Source organism: Canis lupus, chromosome 2 (genome assembly GCF_011100685.1).
Source record: "Canis lupus familiaris isolate Mischka breed German Shepherd chromosome 2, alternate assembly UU_Cfam_GSD_1.0, whole genome shotgun sequence".
Lineage (NCBI taxonomy): Eukaryota > Metazoa > Chordata > Mammalia > Carnivora > Canidae > Canis > Canis lupus.
The window spans coordinates 42,647,224-42,666,595 of NC_049223.1; the positions used below are offsets into that span (position 1 = coordinate 42,647,224).

General features: G+C 40.4%; 1 long non-coding RNA gene across 3 annotated transcripts in view; it reads right to left on the reverse strand.

Annotated features, from left to right (window-relative positions):
* Window positions 1–274: 274 nt before the first annotated feature.
* The window catches only part of LOC119870237, a 250,556-nt gene continuing 231,458 nt past the window's right edge, over window positions 275–19,372 (reverse strand). For all 3 annotated transcript variants that reach the window (XR_005355521.1, XR_005355522.1, XR_005355523.1), the window contains 4 exons: window positions 10,502–10,620; window positions 8,704–8,823; window positions 3,240–3,298; window positions 275–437 (listed from right to left, as the gene is read on the reverse strand). This is a non-coding gene — a long non-coding RNA (uncharacterized LOC119870237). The remainder of the gene's footprint in view (window positions 438–3,239; window positions 3,299–8,703; window positions 8,824–10,501; window positions 10,621–19,372) is intronic.

Sequence of the window (19,372 nt, forward strand, 5' to 3'; positions counted from 1 at the left end):
TAGGGCCGGGTGTAGGTTCTTCACAGATGTAGAACTGGTGAATTTACACAGACAACTGATACCATGGGAGTACCAGTTCACATCTGAAATATTGGCAGCTCAAGTGAGGGCAGAAACATTGCTAGGTTCTAGAATAGTTTTCAGGTACTGCAGGGAGAAGAACCAGTTTGTCAGAAATAACCCAACTTGAAGCTTTATCAAAGGCAATCTAAAGATTCATCTTCTTATTTAAAATTCACACAATATTTTAAGTGACTGATGATTTATTTCTCAGTCTAGTCAGGACCGTGACAATCATTCTTTGAATACAGTTAAAACTGGTCAGTGTGGGATGTGACAGAGACCCAGAAATAAATGGCTTATAGCTATATTCAGCTAGTGGCCCTAGAACTGTCACTTCCATAAGCAGGGAGAAGCCAACCATTCCAGGTCATGATCTGTAATAAAAACAAGATGGTTATAGAACTCCAGATGACATGAAAGTAATAAAATCACAGAGAATTACTGAATCCCCATATGAAATGAGGACCAAATGTTAAGCATAATTATCTAGTTATGATTATTATACCTTAGGATTCTCATATAAACATCCAGTTTGTTCTCAATAAAAATTTGGTGAAACCTGGCTTGTATTCCTTTGGACACACCAGTCTGTTCTTGTTTCATGCTGATGTGCTCTGGCTCACTGCTTTCTTGTATTCAAGACAAAAATATTATTACTGCTTGGAAAATGTTCCTTATCTTTTGCCTGTGCACTTTCCGTGAGAGGCAGGACAGAGTGGCCCCTGGATGCCTGCCCAAGGTTGCAGCTGGGAGTCTCACTAAGATCTGTACCGAGTGCTGCCCCCCAGGGGCTCCCTGCTGCATAGCCTTGCAGCCCTCTGGAGTGTGCTGACCCACTCTAGGCCAACCGGTTGCCTCCATGGCTCCCAGGGGTTCAAATAGTTCAGAGAGCAGAATAAAAGAAAATCCATTACTAATACCAAATTTTGCTATCTTTTTCTACCCTGATGCTTCCATGGTGGGGTGGGGGGGGGTGTGTGTCTCTCAATTTCCCCTCATGGTCCCAATCATCTTGTCTAACTTTTTCCATTAAGACAGATTCTGGCCTGACAGGTTCCAGACACAATTAGTCAGTGGTCGACTCTCATTCAAACAATATTTTTAAAAAAATCAGATGGGCATTGTGTTCTTTGAAGGTGAACTTGATAGGCATTAAATCTCAAAGGAAATCCTGCGGCATGAAGCCTAGGGTCCTCAGCGGGTCTCTCCCTGACTGCTGGGCAGTGCTTGCCTATCACAGCCAGCACAAGATGAAGGAACATTCTACCAAGCTTGTACCCTTGCCTTAGTGGCTTTGGATTTGCAACCTGTTCAGGATCCAGTGTTTTATAACGAAATGCCACAGAAAAGGAGCATAATTACTGCTCAAGAAGCAAACTGGCAGGGCCCCAGAATTTAAAGGAGTTCAGAAAGTATCCCAGAAATCACAGAAACATAGTGATTAGCAACAAGTATAAAGGCCCCCAAGCAGTTCTAACAATTGAGAAAGGGATATTTACGGAATACAATCAGAGTCCCAAAATTCCAAGGAAAAAATACAACCTTACGCTAAACATCTTTATCTAAATAAACCTTTCATATCTTTAAGTGAGTCCTTTCTGGACTTTGGAATATAGATTTGAAATTTGCATGCCACAGCAAATCACCCAAGCCAAACTGGCTTTCTGGGAAATATAAAGTTTTTCTAGTTATTGTCAATAGCCTCCAGCCATTTAGAAGGGTGGAAGACTGGGGGAGCTTATATGTTCTTTTCCCCACAGTCGTGCTACCAGGAGTTGTAATTTAATGAAAACAAGTTTTAGACATTATTCTGACAACACCTAGATGGGCTCAAAAATACTCTGAAGCCTGCTGTGTAGCTGAGAAGTCCCACCCTTTACCCTCGGGCCCTCTCTTACCTGGGCCTTCTATTTAGCCTTTCCCATAAAAAGGCTTAACTGAATTTGAGGCAAGCATATTCTGATGGCAGGTTTGGCCAGCTTTGTGCTGTGTCAGGCACAAGGTGCTCTGGGAAGGGGAGGAATGCAGGGCCAATTCAGAGGTCTAGACCTCAAGTCTGAACCATTTGTATTCATTCACATAAGGGCGGTGGTTACTTCATGACGCTACTATCCAACCACCCTTTTTGAATACTTTTTTCACCAATTAAAAACTATTTTAAACATCCCTTATGCTAATTGGTAAGCCTTCGAACATAGGTTTGCCTAATTATATTTACAATGCTAAGTGACCATCTTAGAAGATGTGCGTTTTAGCTAGGGTACTTCGTCTGTTGGTTAACCACTTCCACAGGGTAGCTCCCTGATAGCTTCTATAAAGGCTGGCTAACTGCACTTGGAGGATAGGCTAGAGTTAACCTGTAAGTACGACTACCTCACTATGTTCATATTGAAATATTTTATTTATTTTTTATTTTTTATTTATTTTTTTTAAAAAGATTGTATTTATTCATGAAAGACAGAGAGAGAGAGAGAGAGAGAGAGAGAGAGAGGCAGAGACACAGGCAGAGGGAGAAGCAGGCTCCACGCAGGGAGCCCAACGTGGGACTCAATCCCAGGTCTCCAGGATCACACCCTGGGCTGAAGGCGGCGCTAAATCACTGAGCCACCTGGGCTGCCCTGAATATTTTAAAATAAAATGCCACACAGACAGTAGAACACGTGAGAATAGTAACAGGGCAACGGACAGTAGGCTAGAATTGGAAGCAAGAGAAACATTCTTGACTAGCTGACTCTCTCCTTTGTTTTTAAGAGCATGAATCTGTTTCAGTAGATGATGAGTCTCATGTAAGCACAGGGTTTTCTTTGCTGAAGTTTGATTTATTTGATAAGAAATAGACCTTAATTGGCCTGAATTTTTTTTATTTTGAAGATGAGAATTCCACTGGCCCAGCACTATTCAGAATAAATCAGATAACTGTATTTAGAGCTTTCAGAAATTTAGAAAGAGAATGTGAGACAAAGGTCACGGAAATGAGTCTGTTCTAACCAATTGGGCATCACTACTCTCCCCTGTTGCTTCTGAAAAGCAATTTTTAAAAACTCTAGTAGAAAGACATCTCAAGATGAAGTAGCAAGTTTCAACTGTGTTATCAAAATTCCACTGATAAATAGAAAAATGTTACTAGTGAATCCTGGTTGAAAGGTAACACTTTGCCAGTATTTTAAGACATTTACCTTAATCTGTAAAACCAGTGTTCTTGCTGCCTCAAATCCTTTGTATGGTAATTCAAATCCTTATGGAACATGGAATATAAATGAAAAACACACATGGTCACATGCACACACACATTCTTGTAACTGTCACTGATATGCTATTTTAATATAAGGTCTAAGATGAAAATCAGGCAATGAAAGTTCTACAATAATTTCACATTAAACCATGATAGTTTTGAAATTATGTACCATCAAGTGCCAAGTACCTGAAATTTGAGATGAAATCTCTTCTACCAGAACACAATTCAATGAATCTTTCCCAATTTGAGTCCTTTTTGGAACAAAGTGGGGTGGAAATAGATACTATGAAAACTATAAAATAATAGTAAATAGATCAATGCCTCAGGCTTAGGAAATAGCTCGGCCAACCTATAAACACTTTGTCTTGCTCGGCTTTCTTTCAGCAGCTTTGATCTCCTAGATGCTGTATGGCTTCTGAAAAGTGGCGGAAATAAATGAAAATGCAATACAAAAGGTACCAAAGACAAGAACAGTGATTGTGTCTTTGATTTCACTGAATTAAGACACTAGTATGCTCTGGCATTAATCTACCTGCTGGTGCTGGGATAACCTTTTCAAGCATCAGAGTTTCTAATTTTTAAATTTTTTTCTTAAGATTTATTTATTCATTTGAGAGAGAGGGAGAGTGCAGCACACACAAGCAGGAGGGACAGAATGAGAGAAAGAAGCCTAAGCAGACTCTGTGCTGAATTCAGAGTCCAATGTGGGGCTTGATCCCACACCCTGAGATCATAGCCTGAGCCAAAACCAAGAGTTGGATGCTCAACTGCCTAAGCCACCCAGACACCCCTTGCATCACAGTTTTTAAAGAAACAAAACCTCTGTAACCAGAGGGGCAAGATATCCACAGATCATGTGCAGGGCCTGCCTACATGGAGGTCTGTGTGGAGTAAACTTTATTGCCTGAATGATATGATTTCTATCATATCAGCCCCCAGAAAACCCCTGTCTTCAGAATATCTTCCTCTGTTATGGTTGCTTGAGCTTCTACCATGAAAGATTTTATTTGTTGGATAAAATAGTGATTTTCTAACCCCTTTACATTGTCAACCCTCTTCCTTTCCATAAAATTGTATTCAGAGGGCTCATAAATAAAACATAAAAGCAGAGATGCTGTAGTTGAAGTAGAAGACCTTTTGAATCATGCCTACTCACTTTCTGAGACACATCTGCAGACTGCTACAGCTCACTGAAGCTCATTTGCAAAAGCGCTGGGTTAAGACAAAGTTTCCAACTGATGTGCACAGAAGGATTCTACAAGTCGAGAAATATTGATCCCTTTGAGCCCTCTGTGGCCTATTGCCTCTCTCTTTCATGTATTACAGTGTATGGAAAGCTTTGCTCTATGTGCCAGACATGAAAATAGGTTGGGGAGAACTAAGCTAGAACAGTGTGCTCTGATGGAGGTTGTCATACTAAATACTACTGGTTATTAATCCTTTAAGTGTGAACTCCCCCCGCCCACTCCCCCCCCAGTTCTCAAAGTAAAGGAAATCTTGGTAGGGAAAATAAGGGAAATATGGGTCATAAACCACACTCTTAGGAAGGAAAGAATTGAGTGGGAGGCCATAGGAGAAGACCAGAAACAAGAATCCGGATAGCCTGAAAGCCAAAGGTATGACATAAAGACATGAGAAAAGGACACTCTGAGGAATGAAGAGGGCTCTGAATGAAAGCCCTGCTCTCCCTCCTGTCAAGGATCTGCCCTGCTCCGGGTCTGTGGGATCATGTACACACACACATATTTTACTTCTAAGAGAGATTTTTCACATTGGAAGCACTCATTTGGGAGACCCGTAGAAGTGACTTATTCACCTGGAGGAAGGCAGACTGGAGTTTCGAAAGGGTCGATGAGTAATTTCCAGTGGAGACCCGTCACAGAAGAAGACAGGCCCTGACAACCTCCAACTGACGAAACAAAGCTGCTTCCCACCTCCTCCCTCCCCAGCATCCTGTCCTCTTCCTCTGTTTCTCAACCTCTTTTCCCATCGTTGTGACTCACAAGTGTCAGCCACTGGAGCGGCTCCCCATTTCCCAGCCCTCAGAGATCTCATTGTGAGCCGTTTCTTCTCATCCCCATCCACTTAATGTTGGGCAGTGATCCAGACACGATCCCCTTTTCCAAAGGCGCCCCCTGAGGTGCAGCTTCCTGGCAGGCACCTTCCACAGGCAAAAATGATTTGCCTCTGAGGACTGATGCGCCAGACGGACAATCTGAGGTTTATGGTTTTCCAGCAAGGGGTTTCACAAAGCCTTGCCAATTCCCCTTTTGCCATTGGCCAATTCCCTTTCACTGGCTCTCCCTGCCTGTCATCTGCTTTGTCAGCCAAATCCCTTTTCATTTTTCTCAGCTTCATCTTGGACTCAGGCCTAGGAAGGCCTGTCAAGAAGATTCCTGAAGTATGAAGTTTTATGACTCTTCCACCACCGTCCTGAGAGGCACCATTTGTTCATCACCTCCAAATGTTTCAGGGGAGTGCATTCTCACGTCCTCCGTAGAGCATGTTTGACCAAAACACCAAATGAATAATAGCACACGTATTATTTTCAAACAAGAATTGAAATCCAAACATGTAACAAAACGATGGAAGTAGAATCCTCGAGAGATTTGGGGGAAGGGAGAAACAAGTGGAGGAAATACTAAAATAGGGAACGTCCTTGTAAAAAACTGAAAATCTTTAGGGAGAAAAAAAATTATACCAGAAATGCCGCAGTTGTTTTCGATTCAGGATGCCTTGATTCTTGTCTGAGTCCACTCATCATCCAAGCCCTTCTTCTGCCTGCTCTGGGCCTGTCCCAAACTAACTTGCCCTTTTCTTACCAAATTGCTCGTGATTTCTCAGCACAATCTCTCCGTCTTAGCAAAGTATACTGCTCGCCGTTGTTCACACACAACTTGCTATATCCATCCGAGATGCTTGCCAAATGCAGTTCTCCTCCCATGGAATGGGCCTGGGGCCTATTTGGTCTTTGTTTAATTGAACATTTATTGAGGTTTATAGGTGCCAAGCATGTTACATGTGTTATCTCATTTAATTTTCATAACAACTCTATGAGATAGGCATCATTAGTGTCCCCATTTGAAAATAAGAATACATGGGAAATGAGCTGAGGAAATTTAAGCCAAAGGCTTGAGGACTGAGTGACAGAAGCAGCCCTCTAACTCAGGTGTGTGTGACCTCAGAGCCCCAGCTCAGAGCTATGGCATTCTCACCATCTCCTCCTTTGCTGATTGAGTTTAATGTTTAATGAGTTTAAGTTTAAACTATTTTGCAATTTGGGGACAGAAATGATCGCCACCCAGTTTGCCTTGGAAAATACAACTCTCAAGCCCACTGCCATTCGGATCAGCAGGAAAACCAATCTCTTTTCTTAGCTGAGCCCCTCATGCAGAACAAACACCTTTCCAGCTGCTTCTATGGAAGCTGGAGGCAGCTGAATGAAGCCCAGTGAGCTGTGGGTCTGCAGAGTCTTCCTGAACACAGCCAAGAGTGCTTCCTGGTGGTGGCGTGGCTGGGCTCTGCTGCCCATCCCCCATAATTCAATGCAGTCTTCTTCAGAGATCAGCTGCAACAGTTCTTCAGGAGGAAAAGAAGATAATTCCTCATCCCCACCCTTTGGTGCTACTCTCGGTCAAGAGGTTTCCACACCAACCCTGGCCTGACTTGAAGTTTGAAACTGGCTCAGATTCACTCCCAGTCATGTCCTGAGGCTCCAGTCTGCCCCATGGAGAACAGGTTCCTCCACTGCTCTCCTTTCAACCAGCTGGCTCATGGCAGGACCCAGCCCCTCCCTCTCATCTCTCTTTTTTTTTTTTTTAATTTATTTTTTATTGGTGTTCAATTTACTAACATACAGAATAACCCCCAGTGCCCGTCACCCATTCACTCCCACCCCCCGCCCTCCTCCCCTTCTACCACCCCTAGTTCGTTTCCCAGAGTTAGCAGTCTTTACGTTCTGTCTCCCTTTCCCATATTTCCCACACATTTCTTCTTCCTTCCCTTATATTCCCTTTCACTATTATTTATATTCCCCAAATGAATGAGAACATATAATGTTTGTCCTTCTCCGACTGACTTACTTCACTCAGCATAATACCCTCCAGTTCCATCCACGTTGAAGCAAATGGTGGGTATTTGTCGTTTCTAATAGCTGAGTAATATTCCATTGTATACATAGACCACATCTTCTTTATCCATTCATCTTTCGTTGGACACCGAGGCTCCTTCCACAGTTTGGCTATTGTGGCCATTGCTGCTATAAACATCGGGGTGCAGGTGTCCCGGCGTTTCATTGCATCTGTATCTTTGGGGTAAATCCCCAGCAGTGCAATTGCTGGGTCGTAGGGCAGGTATATTTTTAACTGTTTGAGGAACCTCCACACAGTTTTCCAGAGTGGCTGCACCAGTTCACATTCCCACCAACAGTGTAAGAGGGTTCCCTTTTCACCACATCCTCTCCAACATTTGTTGTTTCCTGCCTTGTTAATTTTCCCCATTCTCACTGGTGTCCTCCCTCTCATCTCATTCTTCCCTCAAAGTAGTTTTATTTCAGGGATTTCCTTTCCTTTCTTGTTTCCAAGTGGTGGCCATGCTCACCGACTGACCTTTAGTTCACCTCAAGAGATTTCAGTCACTTTGAATCATATGGAAGAGGGATTGGGGCTTTAGTTTCTTCCCCCACAGAAGATCCCTGGACTTCTCAGGCAAATTTGCTTCCACCACTCTCACTTCACAACGGTCTTTTTTAAAAAATCAAACTTCACCTCACCCTGCTACAATCAAAACTCGATTCTCAGGAGGAACTACTTCACTGTTCCTTCACTTCTGCCACTTAGCTCTTACACTAATTTTGGCCCCACAAACAACTTGAAGTTTGTGAGGCCCTCCACGGCTGTTAGTACTCCTCAGAGCCCAATAAACTGGTGTTCACTGACTAGGGCCCTGGAACAGTCGTTCTGTTCCTTTTGTCCCTTTTCCTTTTCTTAGCAATGTTGGGAGCAAGGATGAGTTTATTATTGGCAAGGCTGTTTGGACTCTTCAAAGAAGGTATGTCAAAGGCAGGATCCTGTGGGGGTAATTATTTTATTCTCAACCATCCTTTCGTATGTAATATTATAATGTAGCTGAGTCATATTTCTAACAATTTTATCTTCATCTGCATCCCCATAGGGAGCACAGACTAAAGACTCAGGATGAGCCTGGGAAGGTTCAGGGGCTTTAAAAGTTGCTGATTAGCATAGCATTTGGGAGAGATTCTCTTCCCCTCTTTGCTTTTCTTTTCATCTGATCCCAGTTGGCCTCAGAAGGCCAGCCAGCTCCCAGCCTCCTGGCCCAGCTGTTGCCCCCATTTGGATAAGTAGGGGCATTGTATAGGGGAGGGGTATATACTATTTCTCTCTTACCTCTGCATCCATCCTGCCTGATTACCATATCCACCTGGTGGTAGGCTTTGCATTGCCAAGGCTAGAATGTATCCAGATGTACTTTCCCCTTTGGTTATACTATGTTTTGAAAACAATGAACTGTCAGGAGAAAGCACAGGTAATAAAAATTACTTATTTTTTAACTAACTTCTGTTGCCAGGAACTTTACATACAGGGTCTTATTTATAATCCTTATAAAAACACTGCAAAGGAGATTTTATTCCATTTCTCTAGGAAATTAAGGATGAGCAAGGATGTCTAGCATAGGCTGCAGCAAATTTTTCTAGATATGTATCCTAAAGCAAGGGAAATGAAACCAAAAATACTGAGACCACATCAAAATGAAAAGCTTCTGCAGAGTGAAGGAAACAATCAACAAAACTGAAAGGCAACCTACTGAATGGAAGAAGATATTTGCAAATGGCATAACCAATAAAGGGTTAGTATCCAAAGTATATAAAGAATTGATACAATTCAACATTCAAATAATCCAATTAAAAATGAGCAGAAGACATGAACAGACATTTCTCCAAAGAAGACATACAAATGACAAACAGACACATGAAAGATGCTTAACATCATTCATCATCAGGGAAATGCAAATGAAAATCACAATGAGATATCACCTCATACCTTTCAGAATGGCTAAAATAAAAAACCACAGAAACAGCAAGTGTTGGTGAGGATGTGGAGAAAAAGGAATCTTTGTACACTGTTGGTGAAAATGCAAACTGGTACAGCCACTCTGGAAAACAGCATGGAGATTCCTCAAAAAGTTAAAATAGAACTACCCTACGATCCAGTAACTGCACTTATGGATAGTTACCCAAAGAATACAAAAACATGAACTCAAAGGGATACATCCACCACTATGTGTATAGCAGCATTATTTACTATAGCCAAATTATGGAAACAGCCCCAGTGTCCAAAGATAGATGAATGGATAAAGAAGATGTGGTACATATACAATGGAATATTATTCAGCCATAAAAAGAATGAAATCTTGCCATTTCCAACGGCATGGATGGAGCTAGAGAGTAAAACGCTAAGTGAAACAAGCCAGAGAAAGACAAATACCATGTGATTTCACTTATATGTAGAATTTAAGAAATAAAAGAGCAAAGGAAAATAAAAAGAGACAAACAGACTTTTAGAACTCTTTCTTAAGATACAGACTCTTAACTACAGAGAACGAAGTGACAGTCACCAGAGGGGAGGTGGGTGGCGAGATGGGGGAAATAGGTGATGGGGATGAAAGAGGGCACTAGTCATGATAACCCTGGGTGATGTATGAAATTGTTGAATCACTATACTGTACACCTAAAACTAATGTAACACTGTAGGTTAACTATACTGGAATTAAAAACAAAAAAAATTTTTAATAAATTTTTTTTAAAGATAAATAAGGAGCACCTAGTAAAGACCTTAGCTAGCTAGCTAGCTAGCAAATAGTGTAGCAGGAATTAGAATCTGAAGTCCCACAGTCTTCCCACTGCTTGACTCTCCCTAGTAGGTGGGAGCCTCTCATCTGAGCTATGGCCTTCCCTTGGGAGAGTTCACTGAGTCAAAATCAGGCTAGACTTCTCTAGTGGACTGTTTTTCAATCATAAAATATAAAAGAGAGTAAACCTAAGTATTATATAATATTACAATGTCACTTCAGTGGATGACTAATTTTAAAACAAAATGAAACATTTCCCAGTGTCATTAATTCAACTCAATTTCTCTAAGTAGGATAATGTCTCACAGTTTAATAGCTTCTGAATTTCCCACTCACTTGCAGATTTTCAATTTGGAATCTCCTCCAGTTTCTCTTCATCACTAGAATGTTCTGCAGCTTTGGTATCACCATCACACTGTCAGCATCTCTACAGTTCTTCTAAGGTGGTTAATCTCCTAAGTGGAATATTTTCAGGATTAAATAAGTAACTAGATTCAAAGTATTTAGATTGAAAGATCTCAGTTAATTGTAAGTATTATTATTAATAATGTTTTCAGCTGTCCTAGAAAAAGAGATGCATCTATGACTCCCTTCTAGGACTGCTGTTCAGTTGGCAGAAGACAATCCACATAGCCCCTTGAGCTATCCACTCAAGGGGTTATGTGGAACTGAGGACAGTTGCACAGTCCCGTTTTGGGGCAGAAGACAGAATTAGTGTGGACAACTGGGCACTCCTTGTCACTATAATGAGATAGGATTCGAAGGAGAAGGAGACTCTTTTGATCCATCCCTAACTTTATAATACAAGTTATCACCTTGTTATAATAAAAAAGGATCAAAATACTGTCTTTCTAGAGAGGAGGAGCATTTTTAATTTCAGTAGCATGGTTCCAACCATGGAAAGAAAACTGTATCTTATATTGGAAGAAAATAAATAAAAATATTAGTAGTATTTATCTCTGGATCGTAAAACTACTGCAAATAGTTTTATTTAGTTTTGGGGGGCACTTCTCTACAGTTTCCAAAATTTTTGATGAATATACTTGCACAATGAAAGAGTTTTAAAAATAAATTTATGGGAATTATATAAATTAATACCCAAGGTTCCTTCCAGCTTGTCTATTCTCTGTGAACATTTATTTTTATGACAGTGCTTAGGTTCCCCCATCATTTTCTGTTGGATACACTAATGAGATGCCAAACTTAATGCTTGTCTTGGTAAGCCTAGTTTCAGGAGCAAAATATCATTCTTTACTTCTCTTCTGACATTATGCCTCTGGCTGAGACTAAAGTAGGAGAAACAGGGCAAATTCTAGGAAAAACAATAGAGTTTATTATAAATAAAAGCCAAAAGAAGCACAATAGTACTCAGCTCTAGTCCAGGAAACCTAACATTATTTGTTTGGGTTGAAGCTACACAAGTGAGTCAATCTAACATCATCCCAATTTGTAACCTTTTGCTCAAACATTTAATCCTTCCTAAAAACAAACTGCATTCTATTAAATGTCTCTATCTAATATTTTAAGGACATGTCAGCCTGCAGAACTCTTCCAAATCCTAGTAAGACAAACTGAAGTTTTTGATTGAATAATGAGCTCAAAAGACATCAGAACCTTCAGGATCAAATGAGAAGCTAATGTAAGACTTTAAAACAATGATCCCAGGATGCCTGGGTGGCTCAGCAGTTGAGCATCTGCCTTTGGCTCAGGTATGATCCTGGTTCCACAACTGAGTGCCACATCAGGCTCCCTGCTTCTCCTGCCTGTGTCTCTGCCTCTCTGTGTCTCTCATGAATAAATAAAATCTTAAATAAATACATACATACATACATACAACAATGATCCCTTCTCATTACATTTAGGTTTTTTTTTCTACACTTAATCTAGAATGTTTCTGTTTAGAAAACATACCCAGAGGGCAGCCCCGGTGGCGCAGCGGTTTAGCACCGCCTGCAGCCCGTGGCGTGATCCTGGAGACCGGGATCGAGTCCCACATCAGGCTCCCTGCATGGGACCTGCTTCTCCCTCTGCCTGTGTCTCTGCCTCTCTCTCTTGCTCTGTGTCTCTCATGAATAAATAAAAAATCAAATCCTAAAAAAAAAAAAAAAAAGGAAAACATACCCAGAAATGCTCAGAATCAGTGACTGATTAAAAAATGCTTCTCTAGAGGAGCAAGTTCATTATTTACCCAAATCATTACTAAATGATAAACAAGTGAGGTGAGAGTAGTTACCATGAGTCATAGTGCCACCTCAGGAATAATTATAGGTAACATTTCTGTAGTGTAGACACTAGTCTAAGCACTTTACACATAATTAAATCATCTGGTCTTTGCAACAACCTTGTGAGAAAAGACTTTGTTGCCTTCCTGTTACAGGGGAAGAAAAGGAGACCCAGAGAGATTGAGGAAGCTGTTCAATGTCACAAAATCATCAAGTGGTAGAACTAGGATTTGAACCTTAGGCAGGCTGGCTCTAGAGTCTGTGTTCTTAACTACTAGGTTATGTTGCCTCGACTTGATTGTCAAAGATGGAAAAGGGGATATCTGGACTACTGGACAGTGCCAGGGCTCTGACACATCCCCAGCAGCTACCACCACCGCCACCACCAGCAACAGTCCTAAATACTGTATACATATCCATGTCCTAATTGCTGAACTATGAATGTTACTCTGTTTGGAAAAAAAAGGTCTTTGCAAATGGAATTAAATGAGGGATCTTGAGATGAGGAGAGCACCCTGGATTAGAGAGTAGAGTCTAAATTCAATAACAAGTATCCTTCTAAGAGAAAGGCAGAGGAAGATTTGAGACAAGGAGAACACAAAGAGACCTGAAAGAGGGAACACAGCCATGCAGGTAGAGGTTGGAGCAAAGTGGCCTCAAGTAAAGAAATGGTGACAACCACCAGAAGCTGAAAGCAGCAAAGAACAGATTTCCCCTAAAGCTCCCCAGGGGAGGAGAGGTCCTGCTGGATTTCAGACTTCTAGCCTTCAGAGCTGTGAGAGAAGAAGTTTGTTATTTTAAACCACTCATTTTGTGGTAATTTATTACTGCGGCCTCCAGAAATGAATACAAATATATAGTGCTTTCCAGCTTTCAAAGTGCTTTGGTATATGTGATCTCATTTAATCCACATGCCCCTACACTTCATAATGGTTGAGTTTGGTGAGCCAGCTCCACCAGCAAATGACTGTAGGACCTCGTGCAAGTCACCAGCCTCTGTCCTCTATCCCTTTATTTGTAAAATGGGGCTAATAACAATGCCTACCCTGTGCCCTTCACAAGGTGTTACAACGATCAAAAGGAAAGAACTCATGTGATTGTACTTTCTATACTGAGAAGTTCCCTTTGACTCGGAGCTATTTTTACTTAAGAAGTCTTCATGTGACAGCTCAATCACTGCCTGGATAAGGATGTGGGCGCTGTGAACATATACCTGCTGGGCATGGGCATGCTACTGCCACTTCGTTCTCCAAGACCATCAGCAGTTTGAATCCTCTCAAGGCAGGGAGGGGAGAGAATGGAAATCATGGGGAAACTAGGACAGGGCCAGAAATGCAGCAAGACAGAGTTCAGTCATTGCGTGAGCTGAAGATTAGCGTCATAAGGCTGGCTGGCTTCTCAAGAGACATTTGCTGTAAGAGCAGAAAGGCAGAGACCCTGTTCCCCCAAAGCCCATGCTCTCTGCATGATCAGAAGCCAGGGGCTACCACAGAAGGTGTGAGTGGAGGTTCATTTTCCTGCTGATCTTTCATTTCTGAGCCTTTGGGTGATGATGGCTCTGAAAGGTGGTAATTAGTACCAATCGAGGTGATGTTTTTGTGAAGCTGACACCTCTCCATTAGGAAATGGGCTACAGCCAGGGGACCAGCCACTCAAGCAGGGCACAAAAAGCTAAATGATCAATGTGTGGCCAAACCCTGCACAATTAAGTGTCTTCCCCCAACCATGCTCTACTGCACAATGGAAACCCTTTGCAAGGATGGAAAATGGGAGCTATAAGGTTGAATGGCACCCTAAGCCTTGGAATAGAAATATAAACAATGACAAGGAAGAAGAAACACAATGGGGGAGAGAATAGGAATGGGGGCAGGGCAACTCGGTGTGCTTGTATGGGAACAGAATAAGCCCAGATGGGAGAGAAGAGCATGTAAATCAAAGGCACTACTCTAAATTCAGTACAAAGCAAATTCATGATTTTTAATAAATTCTGTCACTTGCATTATGTCAAACTTCTTGCCTCTGTTTCTTCCACTCTTTATTCAGTCTCTGCAGGTACCTAGAATTCTACTTAAACTTGGCATCATTAAGGAACAAAAACTTCACTCAGGTTATTACAGTATCTTCTAACTTTCTCCTCTTTTCTCTTTAGCTCCAACCAAACCTTCCTCCATACCTCCATACTTCCATACCTTTTTTAAAAGACAAATTTCAATGCGTAACTTTCCTGCCTAAAATCATCACTGGCTTGCTATTGCTAGTGCATACTTAAATAAAATCTAAGATCCTCAGTACAACCCACCATATGTTCCAGTCGCTGCTGACCTCCCCAAGGCCAACCTTGTGCAGCACTCCCTGTCACTTTGTCTTGTCCTTTGCACTTTTCTTTTCTGGCTCAGGGTCTTCAAATAGGTTATTTTTTTGTACATATAGGAATATGTCTGTGTGTCTATGTATATTTATGCATATGTAATGGAAACAGACAACCAAATGTAATATGTATCTAACCAAGTGAGATATATTCTCTTTGCCTAGGGAGCTCTTTCTCTTGCCCTGCGCATGACCAACACCCACTTCCTGTTCTTCCGACACACAGTAAGATCTTCCCAGACCCCTCCTCCTCTATTTTAATCATGTTCTCTCTGTTACTCTGTCTTGAAATAACATTATTCTTTCTCCTTTTCACCACAAGTGTGAGATATATATATATATATATATGAAATATAAGTGTTCCATATACATTTTTTATATATAAATGCATATGATTTCTGTTTGCCTTTTTGCTCTCCCACTAAATTGTTAGCTCAAAGAGGTAGGGACATATATACTTTGTTCCCAGCAATAAAGCCAGATACTTTACCCCAACTGCTGATATTCTAAGATTCAGTTAGTCAGAAATAAGGGCAGAGACAGGGTTGGGACTGGCAGTTTTTCAAAGTTCATCAGGTAATTCTAGTGTGCAGCTAAGGTGGGGACTGTTTACCCATCCTTTTAAGAAGGAAGGAACTGAAGCCCAGAGAGGTCATGTGACTTGTCCAAGGTCTTTTGGCTGCTATTAGCAGTGGAACTGAGGACTCAGTGGAGTGCTTTGTCTCTCTCTCTCTCTCTCTTTTTTTTAAGATTTTATTTATTTATTCATTAGAGACACAGAGCGAGAGAGAGAAAGGCAGAGACACAGGCAGAGGGAGAAGCAGGCTCCATGCAGGGAGCCTGACGTGGGACTCGATCCGGGGTCTCCAGGATCACGCCCTGGGTGGAAGGCAGTGCTAAACTGCAGAGCTACCTGGGCTGCCTGCTTTGTCTCTTTATACACTATAATGTTCCTTCACCTAACTTGGAGAAGCTTTCTGAAAGAGAAGAGAAAGATTCTTTCTTTCTTTTCTTTCTTTCTTTCTTTCTTTCTTTCTTTCTTTCTTTCTTTCTTTCTTTCTTTCTTTCTTTTCTTTCTTTCTTTCTTTCTTTCTTTCTTTCTTTCTTTCTTTCTTTCTTTCTTTCTTTCTTTCTTTCTTTCTTTCTTTCTTTCTTCTTTCTTTCTTTCTTTCTTTCTTTCTTTCTCTATCTTTCTTTTCTTCTTCTTCTTCTTCTTCTTCTTCTTCTTCTTCTTCTTCTATTCTTGTAAAGTAACTTTTGTACCTTTTTCCTTGAATTTCTCTGGTTTTAGCACTTAAAAAAAGGAGAAATCATGCTTCACGCACCATTGTGAAGGTTAAATAAGCTAGTATTTGTAAAGCACTGAGCACAAAGCCTGGCGAGTTTTAAGAGATCAATTACTGTTAGCTTTTAAAGTGTTATAGGAATCTTTGGGAAAAGGCATGCAAGGTAGAAATACCTTTTCTTCCTTCCTTCTTCTTTGCTTTGTTCTTTTTTCTTCATACAGGTGTAAAGAATAGAGATGTTTCAGGAGGTCTACCAATTGCTAGAGCAATAAAATACATTTTTTTTTTTTAAAACCAGCACTCATTACTGCCTGTTAGCTTTAAATGCCCCCCAGACGTCTCTAGGTAGTATAATTTCACCCTGCCAAGTGAAAGCATTTCAAGGTGCTCAATCATTAAACAGCTACTTAAAACAACTCTTTCAGGGCTTCTCCTTCCCTTGGGCATCCATGCTTGTTACTCTGTCAAAGTGCCTATTTCCTGGAATTAGGCTTCAGCTGACTGCCTAGATGTTGGTATGCCAGACTAATTATTTTTCCAAGACAGCACTGGAATCCTTGGGATACCAATTGAATTTGCTCCATATGGTAGCCCTGAGAATCACAAAATGATGGTTATGTGGAACTTAGTCTCCTGCTATTTACTTACTAGTTTATTTTCTGCATGGGCCAACCAAAAGATGAATGTGGGGGGCAACTCCAAACATGGTAACTGGAGTGTTCACTTAGTCTTATCTTACCAGCACTGGCCTTGTGTCCTTAGCAAATCCATATTAGAAATGATGGTTCATTTGTAGGATCATGTACTAAGGCAGAAATGTAGCAAAATTAGAGAATTTTTCAGAATGGGACTTTTGAGGATTACCTCATCCAACCCCCTTGAGAATATTATTCATTTAATATTACATTAATGCAACATTTTGCAATCTACCAAGAAATCCCTCTACAATTATCATTGCCCATCAAACGGTGACAAGAAGATTTCAGAAAGCTGCAGATTTTGATATGGTAGGGCAGTGGGTAGGTGAGGGAAAGGGGGATAAATCTTGTGTGGTGACAATCCAGGGAGCCAATCAGCAAGGAAGGGACAGTCTAGGGCAACTGGCAATCAATAAAACTTTATATCTACAAAGCTATAAAAAAGAACTACTTTTATATATAATAGGGATGAATATCAAAATAATTATATAGAGACAAAGAAGTCAGGCAAAAAGACTACATACTGTATTCCATTTACATACAGTTCTCCATATCTAAGAGTAAAAATTAAAAGTAAAAATTAATCTTTTGTGATAGGAAGCAGATCAGAAGTTGCTTGTGACTGGAGGACCACCATTCATCTGTTTCCTCTAGTAAGTGACTTGGCATCACCCTTGAACCCCAAGCAATCAACTCAGTTACAGGTCCCATAGATTCCACCTTTTTTTTTTCTTTAAGATTTTATGTATTTATTTGAGAGAGAGAGAGAGAGAGAGAGAGAGAATGAGTAGGGGGGAAGGCAGAGGGAAAAGGAGAAGCAGGCTCCCCAGTGAGCAGAAAGCCTGACATGGGGTTTGATCCCAGGACCCTGGGATCATGACCTGAGCTGAAGGCAGACATTTAATGGATTGAGCCACCCAGGCGCCCCCAGATTCCACCTTTTAGAGTTATTCATAATCACTCTTTCCTTGCTATTCTCGTGGTCCCTCTCTTAGGCTAAATCTTCAAACATCTTATCTATTTTTAGTAGTCTCCAACTGATCTCTTTATCTCTGTTTCCTGCCTGTTCTAATCTATCCTCTGTACTTTTATCAGAGTAACTATTAAATGTTTTCTCTTTTTATATTGAAAACATAAAATATGAAACATTTAAAAAATGATTTTAAAACATGAAATTATAAACACCTATGAGTCTATCACTCAGAATTAAGAACTGTTCACATTTTGGAATTTCTACTTGGTATATTATTTAAAAAGAAAACTTACTATGAAAACATGTTTGTTTTTCCCCCTATCTTCTACCCCACTGATGCTTTCCCGTTTTTAACACTGTCATATATCTGTATGGATCTATTTAGTCATGTCTTTATATTCTTACTAAATATCTGTATTCTTATGTTAAAAATTAAATAAATGGTACCCGCAACTTGCTTTATTACAAGTCTTTGAGATCTATGTGTTTTGATATAAAGAGGAAATGGACCATATATTGTTATATAATATCCTATCATATTAACAAATCACACTTTATCCATTATCTTATTGGTAGGGCATTAATGTTTCTTTCCTTTTTTTTTTTTTTGCTATTAACAGCAATTCCTAATAAACATCATTGTCTATGTCTCTGTAGTGAGATGAATGATATTCCCAAATATTTGTTCATGTCCTAATCCCTTGAATCTGTGAACATTACATTATATGGCAAAATATGTGTTTAAGTTAATGACTTGAGAGGAAGCTCTTATCCTGGATTATCCAGGTGGGCTCTAAATTCAATTATATGTATCCTTGTAACAGAGAGGCAGAGGGAAATTCAACAGCACACATAGAGGTGAGGGTGATGTGAAGACAGAGCAGAAAGAGACATAAACACACACAGCCACAAGCCAAGGAAGAGCAACAGCCACCAGAACCTGGAAGAGGCAAGGAAGAAATTCTCCCCGGGCCTCTGAAGGGAGCACAATGCTGCCTCCACCTTGATTTCCAAATTCTGGCCTCCAGAACTGTGAGAGAACAAATTTCCGTTATTTTAAGTCATCAAGTTTGTGGTAATTTGTTATAGCTGCTATGGGAAACTAATAATGTACTATGCATAATCATTTTCTAGCATTTACACTTAGGAGTCGTAGAATATGTATATTTTATACCTTATTTAGGAGTTTGGAGAGGATTCTAATTTATATTCTCCACAGCAATACATAATATTTTCCATTTCCCACATCCTTGCCAGTTGCTGATATTGTTGGAGTTCAAAATCTTGGTTAGTACAAAAGCTATAAAAGAGTATTTCATTATTATTTCATTTGCACCTCCCTGATTACTTGTGAGGTTGAGAAAATGTTTGTATGATTCTTGGTCACTTGAATTTCCACCTCAGTGAGTTTCCTATTCATAATCTTCATACACGTTCATTGGTTTGTTTATATTTTTCTTATTATTTCAGTAGTCCTTTACATTTCTGAATACTAATCCTCAGTCTCTTACCGATAGTTCAAATATTTTCCATAAGTCCTTGTATCTCTTAACAATGATATATTCTGAAGGAGAGGAGCTTTACAATTTAAAGATTTAGCAGATTTGTTCTTTATGAGTCATATTTTTTGTGTCTTGCCTAAGAAATCTTTCTCTACTTTC